This window comes from Oxyura jamaicensis, chromosome 1 (assembly GCF_011077185.1).
Source record: "Oxyura jamaicensis isolate SHBP4307 breed ruddy duck chromosome 1, BPBGC_Ojam_1.0, whole genome shotgun sequence".
NCBI classification, from domain to species: domain Eukaryota; kingdom Metazoa; phylum Chordata; class Aves; order Anseriformes; family Anatidae; genus Oxyura; species Oxyura jamaicensis.
In genome coordinates, this window is record NC_048893.1 from 100,030,362 (window position 1) to 100,056,027 (window position 25,666).

The 25,666-nt window shown below is 38.1% G+C and overlaps 2 long non-coding RNA genes across 3 annotated transcripts; both read right to left on the reverse strand.

The window, feature by feature from the left end:
• Positions 1 to 3,004: 3,004 nt before the first annotated feature.
• LOC118160568 lies at positions 3,005 to 25,666 on the reverse strand. 2 transcript variants are annotated; one of them, XR_004747578.1, is made up of 3 exons: positions 25,465 to 25,666; positions 22,816 to 23,741; positions 3,005 to 4,658 (listed from the first exon to the last, which is right to left on the reverse strand). It is a non-coding gene; the product is annotated as an uncharacterized LOC118160568 (long non-coding RNA). The 2 variants fall into 2 exon arrangements; XR_004747577.1 differs by lacking the exon at positions 3,005 to 4,658 and having other exon boundaries at positions 22,508 to 23,741.
• Positions 6,707 to 11,381, reverse strand: LOC118160570. The gene is made up of 3 exons (XR_004747581.1): positions 11,342 to 11,381; positions 11,211 to 11,309; positions 6,707 to 7,152 (listed from the first exon to the last, which is right to left on the reverse strand). It is a non-coding gene; the product is annotated as an uncharacterized LOC118160570 (long non-coding RNA).

Sequence of the window (25,666 nt, forward strand, 5' to 3'; positions counted from 1 at the left end):
AAAAAAAAAAAAAAAAAAAAAAAAAAAAAAAAACAAGCCTAACGAAAGCTAAGGTGAACCAAAATAACATGATAATGGAAATCCAAGGAGAAAGAGATTACAGGAGGAGGGTAGAGCTATCTGAAGAAAGCTAGTAAGCGCAGAAACGGAAAGAGAACTTGACTTTTGCCAAATAGGATCCTCAAGGGCTGCACACAAACAACCATTGCACATAGCCGTTTTTAGGTTTCCTTATAGCTGTATTTTTCTGGTTCACCTTATCTCAGTTTAGTTGCTCTTCTTACCTCAGCTGAGACTCCTCATTTTTGTTTTTGTGGGCTTCTTGAGTGCCTGGGCTACTCTCATATATTGGCAGCAAATGAGATGAAGAACAAATAAGGCTGTAGGGAAAAAAAAAATATGTATGAAGGCAGGAAGAAAATGCTACTGCAATGAATGGAGAGGCCTATACCAGTTTGTGTGTCCAGCACTGCTGCACTCACCAACAAGCCCTAACATCTTTCTTCCACTATGCTTCCTCAGGGACCCCCCAATACACTGCACTGCCTGTGGCTCACACTCACTCTCAGATGTTATATCTTCCACTGCTGCTTCAACACCTCTTGACTCTCTTCTTGCCATCTTTAAGGAGGAAATTATCCCCTCCTCATTGCTCAGTTATACTCTGAGTTTTTAAATCTCACCACAAAATGACTCAGATGGGAAGACACCATATTTCTGTGTGACAGCAAACACAAGAGCTTTTCTGAGATCCAGTTGTCCCCTTCCAGAGGTTAGCTTCAGTTTCCTCTTTCCCCTCCATCATATCCAGGACTCTGAGTACCTATGACCTTCACCTGCTGTCTCTGCATCAGGCTCATTGTGAGGGGCTGTGACATTTCAGGCATCAGGGGCATACCCTTGATGAACATCACCTGATGCTGAAACCTGCAGTGTGAGGCAAGGCAGTGGTGCACTTTTTTTTTTTTTTTTTCCTTTCATGACAGAGACCTCTTCACCCATTTTGCTCTGCCTGCCACAGACCTCAGCCCACATGTACAGCAGGCCCACATCACTATTTAGCAGCAGAGAGGGACATGGCAAAAGAGAGAAAGTGGTGGGGCTGGGGTTTGCTGGAATAAGGAAGGCTATCCATGCTACTGCCCCCGTGTTCCCCCATCCTTCTCTTCACTCATGGCCCAAAACCTTTTCCTCTCCACCCAGAGATAAGGAGCCTTCCTTATCCACCCAGGCACCCTTCCCCTCAGCCTCCTCTCTCCTGTCTGGCTTCCCCAGGCTGTCTTTTATATGTAAAGCAGCTTCCCACACACTGTGCTCTAAACTGCCTCTCTCATTCCTCACTCTTGCAGGCTGCCTCCACCTCTCCTCACAGACCCAGTCTAATCCCATATGTGCAGGCTGTAAACTCTTCATATAAAATGATGTTGCTATCACATATTTGCTCAGTTCTGTATGTCCTTTCTGAAGGACCAACATCATTGCTTTGCCTTCAGAACTATTAGGCTATTCAGGTACCAATTCAGATGCTATTTAAATGACAATTGAGTTCACAGGATATGGCTTCCAAGTCTTTTAATTTGATTAGGAATCAATCCTCTCTAATTACATTTACAAATAATTCCTGTTTTCCAGCTGGAAATAGAGATAAGGTTATGTGTATATATATTTTGCTCCAAGACTGAGAAAAAGGTATAATAATTGTGTATCTGATAAATTGAACAACTACAACAACAAAAAGAGATGACAACTTTTAAAGAATTTGAAAGTAGGTCTTATTCTGGGAATAATCCCTATATAAAAGCATTAATGACATTAACAAAAAGTAACGTATTAAGACTAAAGTGAGTCAAGCTATATATATGCATATAAGGGCAAGATAGAAGTTTTATAATTTGGAGGATAGGTAAGTGATTAATTAGGTTAAAAATAATAATAAAAAAAATATTAAAAAAGCTCTAAATTCACAGCAGATATCAAATAACTAAGACGGTCTTTCGTGTTATTTAACAATACAGATATACACATGCTTGGTTTAAAGTCATTGGTGAGATCATAGAACCATAGAGATAGTAAATAATATGCTAAAACTAAGACATTGAAATCAATTTTATTTTAAAATCTTTATTTCTATTCTATTTAAAAGCCAGTCATTTGAAAAACTATAAGAAACATTAAAGTATTATAGGTATATTCAAATTCTCTTACCATGCACTCTTCCAAATGGGATATTAAATAACTCCATGGAGGAGCAGTTTGAAGGATGACAGATACAAATGTATTAAAGTTAACCGCCTACAAAAGTTAAGTCAACTGTCACAGTTTTTTCCAGCTCTTTGGTGGAAATAGTGGGAACAGCTATGGTGTCACACGAAAAACAGTTGTGGTGTGTGTAGCAGAAGAAAAACTGGGACAAGGTGGGGCTACAACTGGATGAATCACAGAAAATGTTCTCTCTGAGGCTTTGTCTTTCCATAACCTAAAACAATGATTCCTTAGAAGGATAATAAAAATAATAGATCTATATAAGACTCATATTTCTCCTGGTTTTGTGCACTCTGAAATATAAACAGATTAAAAACTTAAAGATATATATAACAGACTGGAGAGATAGGAAGGCACTTTTGATGAACAAACTTGTTGAAATTACTCATCAAATTACTGATAGAAGGTTCGCATGCATCATGCACAACAATCTGCTATAGCCTGAAACAAAGTTGATGCCCAGTGCACATCTGATGCAGCAGTGGGGATCCTTTTCCACAGCTGAAAAAGTACAAAGGCAAGTCACCCACATACAAAACTGTGCTACTGTTGCAGTACTTTCCTCAAATACAGCATGAACATAGATCCAAAAAAAGAAAGCAGCTATGGTCACAACTTTCTGACTCCAGTGATGTAAGAGGAAATGGCACACTCCTTGACTATTTCCATGCACGTTGCAGCTAAAGTAAGAAAAATCAGAATAAATAGAAATTAACATTTGTACAACCTATGCAAATATGCATTTTTTTCAACAGTTCAACCGTACAGCCTATTCAGCAAAACACTCACTTCCTAAACCTTGTTGAAATGAACAGGACTTAGGTATATATGCCTAAAATTATGTATTTGTTGTTTAATATTTATCTAGGTGCTGCTAAGTATTGGATTTTGCCCAATAACTTAGCATATAATATGCATGTGACACTGAATTCATCCGAAGTTCTCTAATAATTAAGCACCTAGTTCCACTTATTTCATTTATGTTACAACTGTGGGATCTCTGCAGATACATACTCCATTTCCATACAGCCATTTCTAGAGGCAGTCAGAATAAGGTCCAGGAACAAGTAAATACCCCTCTGAAGTCTGGACATCAAAAATACAAGGCACACTTCATACCCCAGCACATCCCAGAGCATATGCCCATCAAATTAGATTTGGGAGTAGACACCTATTGTACAGACATAGCTCTGTCTCTCTCCATTGGTGACAGATAATGGCTTCAATCATGACAGCTATGTAAGATGCATCTCATTCACTGTGTGGAAGAACAGATTTTTGGTGCTGGTTTAAGAAATAAAAGATTTGGAAAACTTCTTATACGGCTTAGAAGTAGGTATTTTCGATATTTTAAAATTGGAAACTACATCATATTAAACTGCAATTTCTCTGTATTTTTTGCTGTTTATATGAAGGGACATAGGATCCCAGTTTGGACTGTTTTTGTTTTGCTAAACCAGTCCTGATACTCTGAAAAAACAGCAATTAAGACAGATAACCATATATATATATATATATATATACACATCTATAACATTTCTTATTTAACATATAAAGAGATATTCAGAGAGGTTTGCGTTTCCATCATTTTGCTGTACAGTAGAGATGTATTTACTTTCAGATTCTGATCTATTCAGTAAAGCAACAAAAGCAAAAATTAGTTCATCAAGTCAGTCACTGAATGAAAGTGCAAGCTTATGATTTCATTCTCTTTTCTCTAGGTGGTTTCCACATACTGAGATGGTTTTGTATGTTCTTTGGCCTCCTAAAATGGCTTCAATATAACCTGACACATACAATTTCGGTCTAACAATAAAGGAAATCAAAACCCATAATATGGAATCATTCAAAGCTGCTGAGATTTAGAAATCCCATGTCCTTTAAGGAACTTTCAAAATAAATGAAATGTTTTATTAATTCTAAGAGCTTAATGTACAGAACTAATAGAGGTGTAGTCCATCCATCATAAAAATCTTTGTCTTCTTCCATAATGCATTAATTTCTTTATGCAGACAGATTGCATGGCTGTGTTTGTATGACACCTTTTTTCCATTCAGATCAACTGCAAGACCTCTGAACTAAAGAAAATCATATTTCTAAATTGAATACTAATTTTATCTAAGCTGCTTTTGAAGAGTATCCTCTTAAAAAAAAAAAGAAAAAAAAAAAAAAAGCCAAAGCCCCAAACAAAAGGTATGGAGAAGAGGGAGTGTAGTTGATGAAATGCAAATGAGGCTTTTCTCAGACAGCTGGCTGCTTTGGGATGACATGTGTGATGAATGGCTCTTAAAACACGAGCAGGCATCAAGCTCCAATTCAGTGTCAGACCGGCAAAAACAGCAGCATTACTGGATGCTTCCTTTAATTAATGCAACACTTCTGCATTAGTCCGTACACTGCCGATAAATGGGAAAGAACTGATATCAGTGGTAATACCAGAAATCTTTCAACCTTGAAGCTGGGATGCATTAGCCAAAAGCTGTGGTATCGTAAAAGGTTTAATTGTATTTGTAATGTACCAGTGCACCATGACAAAAATGGGAGATAGTGTAGGCAGGACAAAGTAAGCCAGTGATAAATGAGTGTGAGTGAGCGATTATAAAGCAAGGAGGAGGGTGAAAACAGACAATAGGCAGTGAAGGGGGTAGGGGTGGGGGTTATGATAGCAACAGCTACTCTCATGTGAAAAGTAGGTAATGAGAGAAACCTGGTTATAGTTTTGAATAGGGTTGCAAACACAAATCAGTTTAGCATAAATCTTTCCTCCTAAGTAGTTTTCATTGACGAAAGTGAGATTTACCACTGCAACTACTCCTAGGAGGACTTCATGGGAAGGCTTTGCTAGCCAGTTATCTACTACAAAGCATTATAAGTCACTAAATCAAACACACAGAATGAGTTTTTCTATTAATTGCATACCAAAGTAATAGGATCCAGACCACTGTTCATCCATTGTGCTAAAAATTATGTTTTGTGCCACAACATGCCATAAAGCTCCCATGCAGTTTTTATGCTGTTGCATAGTCACCAAATACCGGTACATAACAGCAGTAACAGCTTCCTTGAGATTATTTAAAAATAAAAACTGGTCTTCCACTGAACGTGTAACAGACTTTAATACTGAAAGGCCAAAAAGTATTCACGTTTTGTGAAGAATTCCTAACGTAGGCTAACATACATAATGAAGATTAACAAATTCTGGTGAGATTCTTGAAAATGGCCTATGCTCAGTGTTTCTGAGAAAGGTGAAGTATTCCCGTAACGTACTTAAAGTGATTTGCTGTTTCCTGATGACACCTTTATTCATCTGGTGGCCTTTTGAAACCACTCCAATTGTTCTCTCCCTTTATCTTGCACACGAGAGAAGTATTTACAGTGTGCACCAAGTATTTAATGTGCAGTTTCAAAACTGTTTTTATTTTTTATTATTTTTTTTAAATTAAACTTTGCTCTATGAAGCCAAAAAGAATCTATTACTTTTAAGATGAACACCAAGATTAAATTTTGTCTATGCTTATTTTCATACCTGGGGAGAAATTGAAGGACACATTGGAGGACTGGAGAAACTTTCTGAAACATATAAGACTGTAGAAAGAAAAAATAGATATTTAACTAGTTCTTTTTACTACATTTTACAGTATTTTCCTCATTAAAATATATCTGTATTAATATTATTATGCACAGATGATTTGATAGTAAGAGAAATAAATGGCTGAATAGAAGGACAGCTGGATGATTTCATGGCGCAAGAGGAGAGAAGGGTAATAATAGGTTAGTGGTTTTATTTCTTGCTTGATGTGACACTTCTGTTAAACCTTTTAAATCTGGTTTTAAATACTGCACCTTTTTTAGGTAAAAACCACAGCTACTGTGGTTGTAAAATGCCTGTGTAGCTCCCTAAAGTACATTGGAAACAAGCTTGGTATTGATTAGCAGAGCAGTTGAACAGGGAAGAGGGCCAAATGGGTTTGGATTAAATTTTTTATATTCTTTTCTTGGTAAGAAAAACACAATCAAGTTAAAACAAAACTAAATCAACAAACAACAACTACAACCAGGAGGAAAAAAAAAAAAAAAAAAAAAAAAAAAAAAAACACAGAACCCACAGTTCTCATAAGTTACCAAATTTGACAGAGATGCTCCTCGCTAGACATATTTTCAGACTGATAACTTGGTATAGAGCCAATGACAGTGGTGCTGATGTTTACCATGTGTGTTTGTCTTTATTTATAAGGCCTAGTAGAAAGCATCAACAAGCTCAGAATATTTGATGCAAAGTGTCCTATCACATCAGGAGCTTTCCCAGTAGGGTAGGCAAGGGATCAGTCTACTTGGCTTCACAATTTCACAAGAGAAAATCCCATTACAATTCACTAAATGAATTCCAGTATTTCTGGAATGTTGACAGTAGATTTGAAACAGGGAAAATATAACATATACAAAGTTAGCAATCAGTATTTATTGTACTTTACATCTATTCAGATGGAGAGTTCAGGATGAAAACTGGCCATGTTCCTGTAATACAGTTTAGCTCCTATATTATCTACAAAGTACTTTAGCAGAGGATAAAGAGACTATGATCCAAGCATTCTCTTCAGTTGAAGGCAGGAAGACCATTTGTCGCCCATTTCCCTCCCTCCCTCATTTGATGTACAGGACAAAGCATTCATTTCCACTAAATGAGAGATGCCATCAGACGTGAAGGTTTCATGCTCAACCAGGAACAGATAATGATATGCTTGCTCATGCTTACTACATTAGGAAGTTTTAATAGGACTACATGAGGATCAGGTGCTAATCATTGGAACGGCATCAGATTGCAGTCCATAATTTGGCTCTGTCCTTCTGCACAGCAGTTATTCAGTGGTGATGGCTGAATTCTAACCATCCCTGAAAATTCGGGAAGGCAATGTAAGAAGGAAATGTAAAAGGTCCCTAACTGTATGGTTGCACAGCCAGAGGAAAGCCACCATGTAATTGTCCCTGCAATCAGTGATGGCAGGGGCACTGGCTGTGCAGATAGTCCCTAACAATCCCCTATTGTGCTCACCTCTCATGAGATTTTATTTGGAGAGCATTTTCCACTAATAGATGCTGGTCATGAACAAACAGCTATAAATCACTTTGGCCAAGTTAACCCAAAGACGTGTGCCAAATCCTAGTGTCAAACAGTCTAACACACATTTCCTAATAAACAGAAATGCTTTTTAGCAGAAAACAAACAACCAGGAACACTGCTTATGTCAGAATTGTCAAACCGCAAGGATAGGCGCAGATGGCTCTGGATTTCCTGGTAAAGTCCAGAGCTCCAGAGATCTGCCACAGTGAGCCTGGCCCCAAGGACATGCCCTCATTTCCACAGGAAAACAGGCAAATGACCATGATCAAGTACAAAAACTCTGATGAAAGAGGAATATCCTACAAGTGAAATGTTTATAGCAAAGATGTTGATGTAACATCTTCATGCAGAAATAAGGATTTTATAACATATGCTTTCCATGATATCTATTTTTAGGACTGTTCTTTCATCATTGACCAATATCCCTAGTTCCCTGAGCTCTCATGGTAAGAGGTAAAGCAGGAATGTAGAATCTGATTTGTGTGGGCTGAAATTGTTCAGAGCAGCAGTAGTTTTGAATAAAATGTTTTTAAGATTATTATAATTGCAGATGCTTGAAAATACAAACTTTACAATTTTTGAAAAATTGTAAACCAGATGCCCAGTCAAAGAGCTGGCCCTGTTTTCCTTACATCACAGACTAACACAAGATAAAAAAACAAAGTAGTATGGTACTTTTTAGTTCACAGCAGATTATTTTAATTTATTTATATATATATATATATATTTATGTTTCAGACACAGCAGACTTTGGAACCATTATAAATGAAGCCTGGGTGTGATGACACAGCAAGGTACATTTTGTTTCATTTGGAGATTCATTATGAAATTTTTTAACAGGTTAATGGCACACTAAAAACCTTTTCAACAAAAAAGGAGGTAAAGAGAAGTATAACTGACTACCTAAAACTACTTTAAGCAGGAATATAGCAATTGATAAATCCTTAGGAGCAGATGGCCTTCTAGCTGATTTAAGAGATATGAGGTCCATGGGAGCAATTGCTTGTGGAATATGAACAACTAATTCCCATTCTTCACATGTTCCAAATTCTGGTTTCTCTGGAATGCTGCTAATTGTTTTACTTTGGCTCAATTCTCAAGAGAAGCCTAAATAATTTTATTTCACCACCAAAGTTTGTTCATAATCACCGGAACAACTGAATTTTGTTACAGAAACTACATTTGCTATGTCCTATTTACTGACTATTTTATGTGCTTGAGTAATTACACCGAAATTATTTTGAAGGAAATCAGAGAAATACACTACGGTTGAATTACTTATGCAATGCACAGATGATTTCATGCTCCCCCCAGATAACCAGATGAAATTAGTCAGAGCAGATATAAGGTATGTACTATGAAAGGTGATGCGAGTCAGAGGACCAAAAGGGAAACCAACAAACCTGGTGCCTGGCCTATGGCAAGTCAATTCTCTTCTTTATAGCTATTTTTATTTGGATCATAAGCTCTTTTTGGACAAGGTCTGTCTTGTGCCATGTGTTCATACAGTGCTTTCCTTAAATCAGATTGCTGGATGCTACTGAAATACAAATAAGAAAGATAATGAAACATCACACATCATAGTTTATCATCATTTTCTCTTTCTGCATGGCTGGAAAATATCCTATATTAAGAACTGGGCATAAACCTTCCCACACACTATTTTGTGAAAGGACAGCACACACACACACACAAAAATACTTTCTACTACAGGAATAGATTAATCAAGTTTCAAGAGAAATGGAAATCAAGATTCAATACGTTTCTTTTGTTTTGAGCACTTAATTCTTCCAGAGCAAAGAAGAAGCATGAACCTACAGACAATCGAGTATTATACAGATGGCATACTTCATTTACTTAACAAAATACTTTTAGCCTTCTCAGAGAATTATTTTTCAAGATTTCTGTTATTATTTTTCTTTCACAAGCTTATTTTGACAAGACAGTACCTGACTGGCAGCGCTTGGAAAAAATAAATAATTATAAATCATCTTTAACGTGATATTTTCACACCTTGTTTGGCAGAAAAAACACTATGTTATCATAATACTACTCCATCCATTTTAAGACTAATCCATCTGCATTGTACATCTCTGTATTATATGCATCATTACACTGTAACAGCAAATAGGAAAATGAAGGTATGATAAGACCTAAACATCTTCATAACAATTTCAAGTTTGAGGATATGCAAGATGCAATTGTCAATTACATCACACATTCACATTCTGTTTAAATAATGGATCACACTATGAAGAGAACAAACACTCTTTCCTGTTTCCTGTCCCTGCTTTCTGTTTTTTGTTTGTTTGTTTTGTTTTTGTTTACCCCTTTCCCCTCAGGTTTTGGCTAAGTTCCTAATCCAGTAATAGAAGTAATTTTAAAAATTGGCATTTTTCTCCACCTTTTTCTCTCCAGGTTTGGTTGGTGTCCTGAAATTTCAGAGTCAAGTAAATGCAAAAACTCTGAAGAGGAAATCAGTTATTCAGTTTAGACGATCTACCAGTGCACAATGACCTGTCTAAATAGAATAATTAAAAATAGGCTGATAGTACTTTAAATAAATTCAAGGATTTTCAAACTTTTAGCAAATGCCTGCCTTATTCTTTGCAATAGGAGTTCTTTGACATATTACATTTTTCATCAATTAAGAGAGAAGCACTACTCTAAAGAGAAATTCTGTTTCTTTTGATTCCTTATCCAAATAGTTTATTGTTATGGAAAAGTCTGGCCTTTGGTTATGTTCTATGGTATAAGATCTGACTCAGACTGAGAAATACTGGTGAGGAAGCTTACTCATTCTTGGAGTAACATCCAATGGCTCCAGAACATTTAGCAGCCCTCCTTCTGTTTGCACAGGGGTGAAGCTGTTATGATTGCAGTAGATACATTGCTGGGGTACACCTACATTAATTAACTCCTCAGATCAGTTATTCTGACCATCTAGTAAGATGGATGGATGTTATACGTAACCTTACTGGCATCAGTTACTGTTCACCACATCAGAGCAGATCAGACACATATAGACAAATGATACATTCATTTAAAAAAACAAACAAACAAAACCAGGTTCATCTGACCTGAAAAACAGCCAAAAACCTGGGTCAAATCCATCAAAAATATTTCTTCTAGCTTCTCCTTTCACTCCCCCACCACACATAAAAAATGCTTCTAAAAAGCAGAAGGTCTGGGACTCACCTTTTGTTAGCACCGTGGTTAGGGCAATCACAGAGAAAATGTGGGGGATGAAAAGGTTAATTTCACTCTTCTGCGTGGTCCTGTATCTGCTGATCCTGGCAATACTAAGCCACCAGGCTCCAGGGTCTCTCACTACATCCCGTTACAGCTATCCTATATGGTGTGAGGTAATAACATATTTATTGGAACCCAGAGGAATGAAATCACTCTCTCAGCTATGATGAGTGACCCCAGTGATGGAGGAACTTAAAAGTTAGTGCCTCAAGCCTGCAAACTATGAATTCAGGTCTCCCACTTCTTCACTACCTCAGCTCCAGGCTACACAAGCTTCCTACAGCTTCATCACAGCACCTATATCCATCTCTTTACTTCCCTTGGTTAGCACTAATTAAAGATTCCCCAAATAGGACCAAAATATTTGCTATTTGAATCAAAAGGAAAGGTTTGATTGATCTAGCAGATGTTAAGGAAGTGAACTGGAAGAGAAAAATTTCCACTGATGAGAAAAGAAAACAAACAAACAAACAAACAAAAAGAAAAAAAAAAAAAAAACAGCATTTATCTTCAAAATGTTAATATTAAAACTCAGGAAACAAAAGTTAGCACATCATTGGTACTCTACTGTCATTACCAACTTGTTCCAGTGAACAAGAGAGCAAGCAGCCCACTTGCAGATGCGCTGGTTTCAGCCCAATGGACAGCTGGACTCTACCACAACTGCTCTCTCACTCTCCCGCCTCATAGGATGAGGGGGAGAAATACGATGGAACAGGGCTCAAAGGCCAAGATAAGGACAGGGAGATTGCTTGCCAATTACCTTCACAGGCAAAACAGGTTCAGCTTATGGAGATTAATAAAAATTATTGGTTATTGGTAACAGACTAGAGCAGTGAGAAAATAAAGCAAATTAAAAACACTTCCCCCCTCACCCACCCCCATACACCCTCTCCTAACTCCTCCCCCACGAGCAGTGCAGGGGAACGGGGAACGCGGGCTGCGGTCAGTCCCTGACGCTTCGCTTCCGCTGCTTCTTCTCTGTCCCTCCCACGGATGCCGTCCTTCCCCAGCTGGTCCTGCGAGGGCTGCCCACAGGCAGCAGCTCTCCAAGCACTGCTTCCACACGGCTCGGTCCCACGGGGTCCATCCCCCAGGAGCAAACTGCTCCAGTACGGGTCCCCCACGGGCGGCAGCTCCCCCCAGACCCCCTGCTCCTGCGTGGGCTCCTCTCCACGGGCTGCAGCTCCGGCCTGGGGCCTGCTCCTGCGGGGGCTCTCCATGGGCCACAGCCTCCTCCAGGCCACATCCACCTGCTCCACCGGGGGCTCCTCCACGGGCTGCAGCGTGGAGATCTGCTCTGTGTGGGACCCATGGGCTGCAGGGGGACAGCCTGCTCCACCGGGGGCCTCTCCACAGGCCACACGGGAACTGCTGCTGCCTGCCTGGAGCACCTCCTGCCCTCCTGCTGCACTCACCTTGGGGGCTGCAGGGCTGCTTCCCACTCCTCTCTCACCCAGCTGTTGTTGGTCAGCAGTTTATTTTCCCCTTCCTTAAATCTGCTTTCCCAGAGGCCCAACCAGCCTCGTTCCCTGGCTCTGGCCAGTGGCAGGTCCCTTCTGGAGCTGGCTAGAGCTGGCTCCGATCTGATATGGGGCAACTGCTGGGCTCTGCTCACAGAGGCCACCCCTGCAGCCCCCTGCTACCAAAACCTCGCCACATAAACCCAGCACAGCAGAACAACACCAACAGCACTTCCCATACACCCTTATTCCCTTGAACAGTCAGATACACTGGATTCTAACTCAAACTAATTTGTTCACTGGTAATGAGCTGTGATACCATCACCTAAATATAGAAATAAGTATTCAGTGAAGATTTTAATAAATGCAGGAGCGGAAAAGAATGTCTCTTACCTAGCTGTAGTCCTTTTGAAAAACTAGAGATCTAATAATGGAAGTTGTTTCTTCTAATGCAAGATAATAGCTTTCAATCAAATTAACTGCCTCATGCTGAATATCCCCTAACTCAGATCCTACACTCTATTTTATTTTTTATTTTTATTTTTTATTTTTTCTTCAGTAGGACATCTGGTGTGTCTATACTTTAAGGATTCTATTCCTGAAATAAGGCTAAGAAATCCTATTTAGGTTGTCACAGCTAAAAATTAGTAATTTCTTAGACATTTTTCATGAGGAAAGAAAGGACTTCAGTTATTTCAATAATGTCTACAAATGTCTTCAAATAAAAGTCTACAAATGATGTCATGTTGGAAGATCACAACAGATCCTGCCAGTCATTTCCAAAATCTATAGAAATTGTTCCCTGTGTTCTAAAAATAAATAAATATTCACTGTCTTTCTGTTCTCATGAACTTCTTTGTGAAACATTTCTGAGCACTGAAGTATCATTTGGAAACAGTCACAAGATGGACTGTGTGGGCAGTAAAAGTCTAAAAGTGTTCTATATGAGAAGAAATGTTAACAGCGCTAGCCTGTTGATGCTGAAGTATGACAAAAGTAAATATAAATAAATGATAGTTCATAGCTCATCTTTTTTTCATCAGCTATGTCCAAAACCAGAAGTTCATTCAAACCCGCATATCATTGTATCAAAGGCCAGTATTTGAAGTATGTGGGATTCACAATGTTATGAACATGGCAGAACTTCTACCAGGTATTTACATATTGTTCTGAGTAAAAAGAAACACAAGCGTGTAATTAACTGTTTGGAAACACTCTGTGAACTTGTCTAAATTTTTAAAAAGGCATGTCATTCTCTTTCGTGCAGTTCTATTACTTCCTATCCAAACAAAACATCTCTTTTACTTCATGCATCCAAGGAAATTTGTCCCATAATACCTTCTAACATGTTTATATTCAGACTTCCTCATTTTCATTTTGATGTTGGTTACTAACTTAACAAGAACCATAAATCAAGTAATTTGTTATAAGCTTTTAGAAGTTTTAAACCAGGATCAGTGTCTCGTTATGATAGGCTGTTGTGAAAAGATGGACAGCTATAGCAACTGTTCTCCAAAATTTCACTGATATGCTTAAGAGAAAGCAAGGCAAACAAAGGAATGCAATTGTAATATCAATATTAACCGTACAGTTGCCTCCGCCAGTTAGCCCCAATTTAATCAGCTTGTTTTTTCCCTTTGTTATTCACCAGTTCCTATTCCCTCTAATCCCCCAAATACCTCAGCACATTTACTTATGGACCCCCATTTTACAGAATGAAAATGAACAAAAATATTCCCACCCAATGTCTGGATAGTTTTTTGTATAGATTTAAAAAAATAGGTAATTTCTAATTCCCTAATGCAGCTGGGAAAAACATATTCACTCAGAGGGTGATGAGGCACTGGAACAGGCTGCCCAGAGAGGTTGTGGATTCCCCATCTCTGGAGGTGTTCAAGACCATCTTAGATGAGGCCCTGAGCAACCTGATCTAATGGATGGTGTCCCTGACTATGGCAGGAGGGTTGGAACTAGATGATCTTTGAGGTCCCTTCCAACCCAAACCATTCTATGATTCTATAATTCAGCAAGACTTGATTTTATCTGTGAATAATGGCTTCTTTGATCAAAATGAAAAGGTAGTAACAAAAAAACTTATGGCTTTATATCACTTTGCCTTAAGAATCTAAAATCCAGAATGTAAGAGTTTGAAAAACAATGGCATTCACTTTTGCATAAAACCATATTTAATTTTATATTTTTATAATCTTCATAACTGTTACAGCCTTACTTTTGTAAGTCCAGTTATGACATAAATGAGGTTTTGAGAGAAGAGAATTCTTCAGCTAGACTTCTTCTTCCCTAATTTTTATCTCACAGTAAGTCTTTTCCTGGTTGAAGAGACTTTCTATTAGAACAAAAGCAGGCTTTGCAGTCTTCAAGGCATTCACACTGTCACCTGGACTGTGGCAACTGCATTCTGTTCCTACATTCCCTATGTATCAAAAGACCTTGGTGTGTAATATTCTACCAGTTTGTATTTCCATATATATAGGCCCTGATTCTGCAATCAGATCCATTTGGACAAAAGCCCTTTGTCTGTGGAGAATACTCATGATTTCAAAGTATGGCCATCTGTTCTGAGATTTTAAAACTAAGGCTGTATGGCAATAATTGTTTTTTTTTTTTTTTTTTTTTTTTTTTTTCCTCATAATAGCAATTCTATACAATACTTATTGCTTATTGTACATAGCTACTGTAGATAGTGTGGCTGAGTTGCATTTTTATTTTATACAAAAAAGTATGGGATAAGAGATGTTACACAATCAGTGTAAAAACAAATGTTGTTGATTGTGGAAGAGTGCAAATACTCCACAACAAGTAACCACTCATCATGTGTGGTTCTTTTCCAGTTACCTATCCAACAATACCAGACATATATGTCAAAAGGTGTACAGCATTTCTAGTTCAGACAATTATCATTATTCTTTCCTCCCTTCCATACACATACACATATGCCGTGCGTTTTGAATTTTTTTTTTTTTTTGGACAGCTGCATGATGAATTAACAAACATCTAGTGTATGGACATCATGCAGCTCTAGTGTTGCATAATCTCCTTCTCCCAGGTGGTATTAATAATCATTAATCTGTTGCATTGAATAACAAAAGAAAATCCATAAAGGATTAATCAGAGAAATTAAGTTTAGAGTTGATTTCTGAGTAATTCATAATATATACTGAAAATGCTTCACCCAAAGATAATAGGCTCTTTTTTTTTTTTTTTTTTTTTTTAATGAAGTGAAAAACTGAATGACCGTGGACAAGAATATTCAGTAGCTTCATCCCCAAATGGTTCTTTTCTGGTCAAGATGAAGGCCTTCATCAATCGAGCTCTCTGAAGCTTCAGTTTACATCTGTCTGCATAACGTGCACAGCACTAAAAGGAAAGAGGAAACTTGCACATATAATTGTATTTCTCATTACCTTCCCAAGAGATTTTTAGCTTTATTTTGTAGCAACTTTAAACATGCAAGAGCTGCAAAAGGAACATAATTTATTGCTCAAAGCAAAAAATATGTCCAATTTTGCATCCATAAGCAGCTTCTTTTTCATAACCAACCAGAATAAGAATGTAGCTCATTGTTTGTAGAGACTGCTACAATAGTCAGAGATTCAAACTTACTGTAAGCAAAAGAACGAATTTTCTTCCCCATTACTTTCAATTGATTGAACAGAAAAGTCTCATGGTTCAACACATGTAGAGAGAAATCATTTTAAAGCATTGTGGGGGTGTTTTCAAAAATAACGTAAGCCATGGAGGCAAAGGTGGGAAGATTTTTTTTTTAAGCTCTGTCATTCAGCAGAAAAGATCTTAGCAAATTATTACTAATATAAAAGATTTAATATTTTTTTTCAGATTTCAAAAATATGTTGGAAAAATAGACATTGATTCACATTAGTATGTCAGTAGATTCAATTTTTATCATGTGATTTAGTCCATTCTGATCAACAAAGCACTTTAGCATACGGCTGATTTCAGGGTGATGTTCAGCTAAAATCAACAGAACATAGTTCATGCGTAAGAATATTAGTGAGGCAGGATGGACTTAATGTATTTAAATGGCTTTACTGAATTTGGGTATAGACAATTCAATCTGCATACGCAGGCCTCAGTAAGCATGAAATCTCACTGATATCAATGAGGTTTTCTATGAGTAGACTGCAAAATTAGGGCTCCTTTTAATAAGTGGACAAAAATATGCAGCTTTAAGCAGCTTTTAAATAACAGAAAAAAAAAGGAAAAAATAAAACAGAGCACAACAGATATAAAAAACTATGCTTTAAGCAGTTATATATATATTTAAATATGGCTTATATGGCTTATAAATGCAAGCAGTGTTACATCTGCTGGCAGAAATGTGGCTATTAAAGCTATCCACCAATAGAACTTAAGGAAAGTTAGGTGATGAATTGCGAGCAGCTGCATCTTTACTGCACAGTCAGGATTTTATAATAAGCCTGTAGGTAATGTTTCTCTGCATAATTTTCTCTCTCAGCTACAAAAGAAGTTCTTTCTTGGGAAAACCTCAAGAATATGTACTAAAGACTAGATCTCATGGGGAATTAAAAGAGATTTAGGCATCTAAAGTATCAATTAGATGCCTAATATAGATCTTCAAAAAACACACCTTGCCTTAACAGCACTGCAAAGCCTTGCAACCTAAAATTTCCAATGGAAGAATGCCCTAACTGCCTTAATATGAGACTGTGGCCCGCCACTTTAACCACTTGGCCTGACAGTCAGGACATGTGCTCACACTTAAACATAAAGCCTGTAAACATAAACTCTGACAGACATCAGAGCAGCTTCAACAAAAGGTAATGAGCGTGCAAAACCTCAGCCTAGGCTGGCCACCCCACAGAGTGCTAATTAGGGCACTCTCCTGAGAGGTTTGGGTTCAAATCCTCTCAGATAAAAGATGCTGAACAGCATCCTGAGTGTCCTTATCAGCCAGCAAAGGCACAAAAAGAGCACCCATACCAGTGTTTCACAGTATAGTCCCAATCCCTCTCTGCTTTTACAGAGAAGAGACTTTCACCCAATTTCTGGGCATGTTTCAAGGTTATGAAGGGATAAAGAAGGCTACGTATTAATTCTGACCTATCAAAGAGCAGTATTTCCAATTAACTTCTGTAGATGACTCACCGACTCTGTGGCCCGGATTTTTACAGCACCCAAAGCTCTTCATGAGCAATATGCAGAGTCTCTGCACTGTTGTGGTATTCTGCAAGACCCTTTCAAATTTAGCTCTGATAATACTATAATTTTCTTTGTGTAGTTGATTTTTTCATAAAATATTTTAAATTGTTCCTTTGACAATATTTCAGGCAAGCTAAATACATCCAGAGAGTCATCAAAGTATCACAGACTTTCAGCCTGTTTAAATATTTTAAAATGTACTATCCAAAGTAAATGTGCAGGACCATGTTAACAACAAAATTAGTATGTATAGAGAGAGGCTTTTATTTTATAAGTGGCATTTCCATGAAAATGATAAGTGTCAAAGAGAAAATAGAAAGCAGATAAATTGAATAAGTGAAACATTAAGATATTCAGTATCCCAGACACAATTTTGGCAGGTCTGTTTGTGCAGCTCCAAGAGAGGCACAGATATTCTCTCTCCATGCTGTGCAGTAGGTGTTGCTCCACAGTAAACCCTGCAGTCCTCATTTCTGGATGATGATCTGATGGCCAGATCCAGGCCGCATGTCAAGAAGAAACCTGAGTGCAATTGCCCTCTTCTCGTCCAGATATGTTTCAGAAGGAAAAAATGTGTTTGTTCCAATACCTAACATTGCCTGTTAATAATGTAGCCAGGATAAAGGCACAGATCACACCTGCTCTTTCTTCCTAGACATACAGATCCACTAAGTATCTTTTCGTCATTTCATTACCCATTTTACCTAGGTTTATACATCTATTTGCAAAAATATCTGTATGGTCTCACTGAAATGCAGACTAGTTAGAGAAAGCCATTTTCTCTTGTAGCTATAGTCTAATGATATGCAAGTAGCACCCAAAGTAATCCATTAGTCATCAGGGTATACCTGAAACCCAGCTAAGGGTACGAGGGAATAGGTTGTTAAGAAATTGTTGCAGGAGGTTTCTGCAATATTACAATTACTTTATATGCTGCTAACAATGTTTGCTTGTCTATCCTAAATAAGATAGTACTGTTTTTAAAATACTCACAAATGAACTGTTAAGTGTGTTTAAATTGTGGCTTGCTGACATGGAAAAGGATGCTGCCTTTGAGTTTGGACTTAAAATCTTTGGCTGATAAAGGAGATATGTAAGTAACAAGGAGGTAGATAGGAAAATTCATTACCAAGTTAATTGCTAGTTAGTCACAGAAACCTGACAGCAATTCAGCTCCTCTTTCTGAATGTGACACTGAACAGAAAGTTTTTTACTCCATTTATCAGTGTGTGAGACAGGCAATGCATCCCACCACGCTGCAGTGGAAGGGCTAGTTCTGCCAACCTGCTAGCACACTCCTGACCAGCTGACCAGCAGAGAGGTTCATGCCACATGTGAGACACTCTATGGGTGTTGTGCCACAGCTGCCAACAGGCAAAATGTACCTGACTCTTGAGCTAAGGAGGGTACTTGATCTGAGAATCAGTAACAGGTTTTGCAAGGGCAGTGTTTTTTCGGCAGATATTCAGGTTTGGGTTTAATACGTGAAATAGCTCACTTAAATGTTTGTTTTCTAAGAGTTGTGTGTTGATATGAATAACACCAATCCCATCTGCATCCTCCTACTTCACTGCATTTTACCCTTCTGTAAACTCAGTTAAATATCACATTTCTGATGTGGCAGGTGCACCAGTTGCCACCAGCTTCATATTTCAGTGCCTTCCTCCAGCAGATAACAGCACTAGGACTCTGCAGTCCTAGCAGCCACTACAAAGGAACCATATGGTATACGCTAAACCGAGGGTATGGTTGGACTCTTACATAGCCATTCACAGCACTGAATAGCACTTAGATTAATCAAGCTGCATAAGGGAAGATTCCAATATCTTGTAAGTCAACAAAAGTTAAATCAGATACGAAACATCAGAAGAAACACATTGCGTATTTTCAGACTTTCAGGATAGCTGCACCTTCTAATTTTTCACTTTGATGTCATTCTTTATCTCTGCACTCAAACTAGAGAAGTGTATTTTGTTGACAAAATGGTTTCAAAGTCTGCACTAATAGCCTAAGCTCTTCTCTCCTTCCCTTCCAGGTGGTTGCTTTGGTTTCATGTGGTGCAGCGTGCTGCTGTTGTATTTGTCTAACAGGGCAGCTTCAAATGCCTAATGCTTTCAGTATGTTAGTCAATTTTTTGTTTCACCATACACACAGATACATTGCCAAGGAAATGGAAATTTAAACAAGTCACAGAATTTCTGAAATATAGATGACATAAAAGCCACTTGCTAAAGTAAATCATAGCCTGGCTACTTAATGTCTTGCAGTAATGAGAAATTTCAAAGTTATTCCTAGTGACAATTGATCATAGCACTACATAGTCTTCATGATAAACACTAGATGAAATGGAAAAGAGTGTCATGTCCATTAGTAGAGAAAATGCCTCTGAAAGAAGCATTTAGTACAGCAGAAGATATCCTAAATTGACTGAGCCTTTTAATGGGAAAAAGTCAAGTCAGAGTTGATTCTAAAATTAGGTCATTTATGATACTTGGGACTTTTGAAAACATTTAGCTTCAAAAACAAACCATCCAATCTATTCCCTCCATTTCTTGCAAACAGATTTGTCATGCTTGGACAATGTGAAAGAAAAACGGTGTAGAAGGCAACCAGAAACAAAAGAAAAACTTCACACTCCACAGTGTTTCCTCTGATGAAGACAAAAGCAAGGTGTTATGAATAAAGAAAGAATCAACGGCTGAAATATTTTCGGCATATACTTTTCATTCAGCATACACTTTTCATCTGAAAACGCTATGGGGTCTAATACTCTTGTTAACAATGGTCTTCTAAATAAGATTTTCAGACTCACACTGTTCTTTTCTAAAGTGCAGCAACTGAGGAAGTTGAGCAACAGGAAAAAAAAAAAAAAAAAAAAAAAGTACAGAGATGTAATGCCTGTTTGACCCTACACAAAACTACGTTCTCCCCTATTGAATGAGGCCATTTGTGGCTGGGTCATCTGGCATCTAAGCCCACTGGGCTTGCAGGATATCAGAGCACCAAAACAGGCAGGAATAGCTTTGATAATGGGAATAGGTTAAGTGTATATGTGATGAGTTCAAAAAAAATGTTCACAAATTGTTCATGTCCATGCCTCTAGTCCTTGCCACATAACATGCATCACATGTGGATAACATTATTCAGTGTTTAAATTACTTTAAGGATATGATTAGATACACAAGTAAGAAGACCAAAAAGGGGGGGGGGGGGGGGGGGGGAAATGGACGACAGGGGACAGAGATACTTAAGAAAACAGTAATCTGTAGCTTAATTCCACCCTGGTCATTTTGTGTAAATCAGTTAATATTGTACTTTCAGATGCAGGGGAAGGGGAGATGACAAAAATACAGAAAATGCATCAGAAAATGGTCTCCAGTTAGGGGTAACTGGAAACCATTCCTCAGTGGAAAATAAACCCCATGTAAACAGTACCACCCCATCCATGTCCACCATGGCACTGCACTTCTCTGGCTGTGGAACAGATCTTAGTTTCTGCTTCTCCTACTACCTTCAGCTCCTGCATTCCCATTGCAGTGCTGTTAACAGAGACAGGGACTAATGAAAGGTTTAATGGGGGATTAAATGTACAACTGACATTTATTAATGTTATCATATTTCCCTGTGGCAGTCACCAGTCAGGGCCTGGTGCCCACTCTCCTGTAACTTAAATAGGCATAAAGGAAAAGTTGACCAGGGAACTTCTGCTGAAAATTTTGATTTGATTAAGACTATTTAATACTTAAGTGTTATTTTGAGGAGGGAGACTTATACCAGAAAGTCTTGTACTCTCTCAAGCAAAGTTAAAAACAGACAGTTCTCACAGCAAAATTGAAATCTTTTCCTTGTGTGACATGAATGTAACACCACAATATAGAAGAGCAAGAAAAGACACATTTAAAATTCTTTTGTGAAAAGACAAAATCCTTTCATGAAATAGATTGAATGAAGAGCAAATCTGAAGACATGCTGTGATTTATTTTATCTGTAGCACTCTAACACCTTCATTCAGTAAATCATATATGTAAATTGAAATTCATTGTTTTCCTGTATTTTCTTTACATTCACTGAATATATTTGTGTTTTGTTCTTCAGAATCTATAATCTCTCTTCTACTGAGATTATAGGAAAATGAAGGTCCAATCCTATGCTTCATGGTGCTCACTTTGTTATGTGTAAATATGTCTGTGCCAGAAGTAACCTAGCATTGTTATGATTTCATCAAGAGAGAACATACTAGAATGGGAAAGTCTTTAATCTAGAGCTGGCCTGAAGCTGCAAAGATTGTACCATATTTTTTAACCGAAGCTTGATTTCCCTAAATGTTATGCTAACTGTCAGTCACCATTACTAACTAAATGATTTGGAGATGAGATGCAACAGGGTCGACCATTGACCACTCTGGACGTGTGTGATGTTGTGTCATGTTGTTTTCTGTGTATGTTGTGTGTTGGGGTATTACCTGAAATACAATGAGCTTCGTTTTTACTGAAATGTGGTATATGCATCCCTACATAAGGTGACATAGCACACTAGATAGGGTGGTTAATTAATGCTTTTGGAGCAAAAGAAGCCTGGCTGCTCTTACAAGCCTCTGCATGCTTTGTAAACATTCAGCAAGGGCATTCATTCATGCCTGCATGGTTAGCCCATGATGAAGGCCATCCTTTTGTCTTCATCTCCATTATAGCTATTGTGCTTGCCCTTCTGATTACAGACCTTACATAAACTCTTCCATCTGTAAACCACAAAAACAGGATCTAGGTTTCTGAGCTCTGATTCACTGAAGCAATTTTTACTCTTGCAGATCTTCCTACTGAAACCATAAGACTGCTCTCATGACTGAAGATCACACTTAAAGATTGAGGCAACTGGATTCTTTTAATACCTGAGCTTTTAGAAGGCACTCAGAGTACACAAGATCACTGCTGAAAGAATGTTTGCAAAGGAACTGCTCTGTGTAGCAGGGAGTAACAAAACCCCTGAAGAAATAAACAGAGAACAGAAGACAAAAGTAAGTGTCTAAGGCACAATTAGAACTACACAAAGGCAGATGACAGTGCCTTGAACTTGTGTCCTTGCTAATCAAGTGCATTCTCAGTGATATAATTGGCTAACTATGAATCAGAAAACAGTAGATGGTAGCTGCCAAGATTTGTTGTTTTAATTGAAAACAAACAAACAAACAAAAAAACTGTAAAGGGATTTCAAATGGTGACATGCTGCACATTCTTCTTTTGTAAAGAATTGCTTTGCGAATATCTTGCAAAAGATAACAACGCACTTCAGCTCTGAATCGGAACACTGTGAGATATGCCAGGCTAGCCCAAACTGATTTGATTACCTACATCACTTCCAGTAGATGTCTTAGCAGCGTAGGTACTGGTAAAAAGCATGTGAAGAATCAAACAAGATGAGAACATAAATTATTGAAGAGAAAAATGGTCTGTTCCATACATATATCTACAAAACTACAGAAAAAAAGATATATTCAAAAGACATTACTGGAATTGCTACCTGTGGCATTAAACTGACAGATCTCCTCTTTAATTCAATGTCCCCCTTCAACCATCTCCAGTGCATCACCTGCTTTCTCTCTCCCTACTCCTTGGTGGCTTCCAAAACCCAGGGTTTTTTCCACCATCCATCACCTAACCAGAGTCTCTCGAAGTCTTTCTTTCAGTGTTTTCTCCAGTCTGTCTTCCTCCTCCCATCTCTCTGCCCTCTCATGGACAACAGCCCCAGGTTCCTTTCTTCTGTCCTGCATCCCACACTGTTGACTTGTGGAAAACTTAAAGCTCTGTACTTCTTCACAAACACCTTCACAAAATGTGTAGCTGGTCCACCCTGGCAGTAGCTGAGGCATTGATGACAAAATGTCACCTTCATTATCAAATGAGTGAGAGCACCCACACTGTTGAAGGAATAGGTGGCTGAATTTCATTTTTTGTAGTGAAGAGCAGTCCTTTTATCCGTGTCCTCATTTCTTAAGAAATAGCTTATCTATTTTTCTATAATCTATGTCATACATTGTCACTGGGATTGTACTATAAACTCACAGCACAGGTTACTACCACCTTTACTACAGGATAAACTGCTTTAGCTGGCAAAGCAGCTGTCAATCTGGTCCATGATCTTGGAGGTCTTTTCCAACTTTAATGATTCTATGAACCACTGTGAATAACTGTGAGGCCCCAGATGCAGTTAAAGGTAGCTGTAATTATTGCTCACCTCCAAAAGACTGTAGCAGTTCTTTCAGAGAAACTCCAGTGAAGGACTGTGGGGAGGCTCTGTAGTGGGACAGATGCTCTTCTTCCCCACTACTCTTCGGTGACTTTGGTACCTCTCAGGGGTGAGCAAGGCTGCTGCAGATCTGCTGAGGGGGAGGGACCAGCTCAGTAGACAGCCCCTTCTCAGTTATTTGAAAGGTTGCCAAATTTTCCCTACGGAATTCAAGAAAAATAAGTTGAAATGAAGTGCTATAAATGTATAATGGCATACAGTTTTATCAGGTAAAGACAAAGCATTTTATAGAGCCAAGAGGCTTTCTCCCTCCCAGATTTGAAAGGTCTCCTCTGAACAAAAGCAGTAGCAAGCTACTAAAAGAAAGGTTATATGCATTTAAAGTATAATCTTAGGGAACTTCACTATAGGAACCATTCCTGGCTCCCAGTAAGTTTCTAAATATATATTACTTTTTGTATGTGAATTTTACATATGTTTTTGTTAAAAGAAAGGTCAAACATGTGAGTTTGTTGGATTTTTACATTTCTGCTATGGATTCCAGAAATGTAAATTCTTTTTTCAAAATACTACCAACTATAACAGCTTTTTTTTTTTTTTTTTTTTTTTTTTTTTTTTTTTTTCCTGAAGGATCAGCATCCATGGCTGTTTCCAGCTGATAGCTACAGATCAGTGCTGTTTGAACATCATTTGATCTACGGAGATGGTACTAAGTGAACACAGTTGATGGTTTTGTGGAGTTCTAGTTGTCGGCTCTGGTTGAAAGCTAGTTGTCTGCTTCACTGGAGATATAAGCTGAAACAGCTGATCAAGAATGAGATCTTACTTGAATAGTTAAACACTGTCTTCATCTAAGCATTAACTAATTTGCATGGCAAAATTCCAATTTGCCATCTATCACTTAAATGACAGCTTGTGAAACAGTAGTTCAGCATTCTTCACTTGCAGTGTTAGATTTCTATTCAAAGCAGGAGAAGAAACATATGTGGAGTGTGTGTGTTGGGGGCAGGCATTGTAAAACACACACAGAATGCATGCTTAACACCAAAAGCATTAAATATAAAATATCAAATATAAACAAAATTACTCTGTTCCATTAAAAAAAAAAAAATCACCGAAAAGACAGCTGTTTGAATTGTACAGGAACAATAAGCAATATGTTAAAATTTTCCCTTATTCCATAGGACCAGAGGCATTTAGAAAATCTAAATTAATTTCCTTGAGCATAATGGCAGCATCCCACTAAGTTTTTCTTTAGAAACTACAAATGTGCCACCAAAAATATAGAGCCACCCATTTTAGTGGAATGCAAAAAGAAGCATGCTTGGTTTGGGGTAGCTTAAGCACCCTGTTGCAAAGAAATCATCTCTGGGTATAAACCAGGTTTAGAACTAATCCAAAAATTGGTGGCTGTTTGTTGGCCTGTCGATGTTACTCAGGTGCATAGGACCCAGAAACTTGATGAGATCTCCTATCTGAAAACATTATCTGTTTGTGGAGTATCTGTATCCATTACAAAGCCAGCATGCTCCAAGTCTGTAAATTGACAGCTTAAAATAGGAGTAATTTCAGGAAGCGGGAGCGACTGTGACCAAGGCACTGTTGCATTCAGACTGCTAATGCAGAGCTGCTGGACAATCCTCCGAGGCCTGCTCATGGCCCGAATGTTAATGTAGTTTCCACACTGCCAACAGAAACTTAGAAAAAAAGACATATTTTGACTTCAGGGAGGTTTATTTTTATTTATTATTTTTTTTCTGTAGGAAATAAATAAATAAATAAATAAATATATTTCTACTTTGTTTCATTTCAAGGTTTAAACAATACAAGCAAAAACATGCAAGGTGGCAAAAGAGGAAATCCACGGCTGGTGTCACCCATGCACACAAGCACAGGCACAAAGTGTACACCTACTGAGCTCACCTCTCTGTCTGCCCCTGGGTCCTGCTTGGAAAGAGGCTGCTCTTTCCTTCTGGGGTAGAGACATGTCATCATTGCTCTCCCAAGCGTTTCTGCTCCCTCACACATCCCCACAGCTCCCATGATATACAGCAGTTTCATGCTATGAAAATGCTCATGACACAGCCCTGTTTTCATTGTATTTCAGACATATTCAACTGAAGAA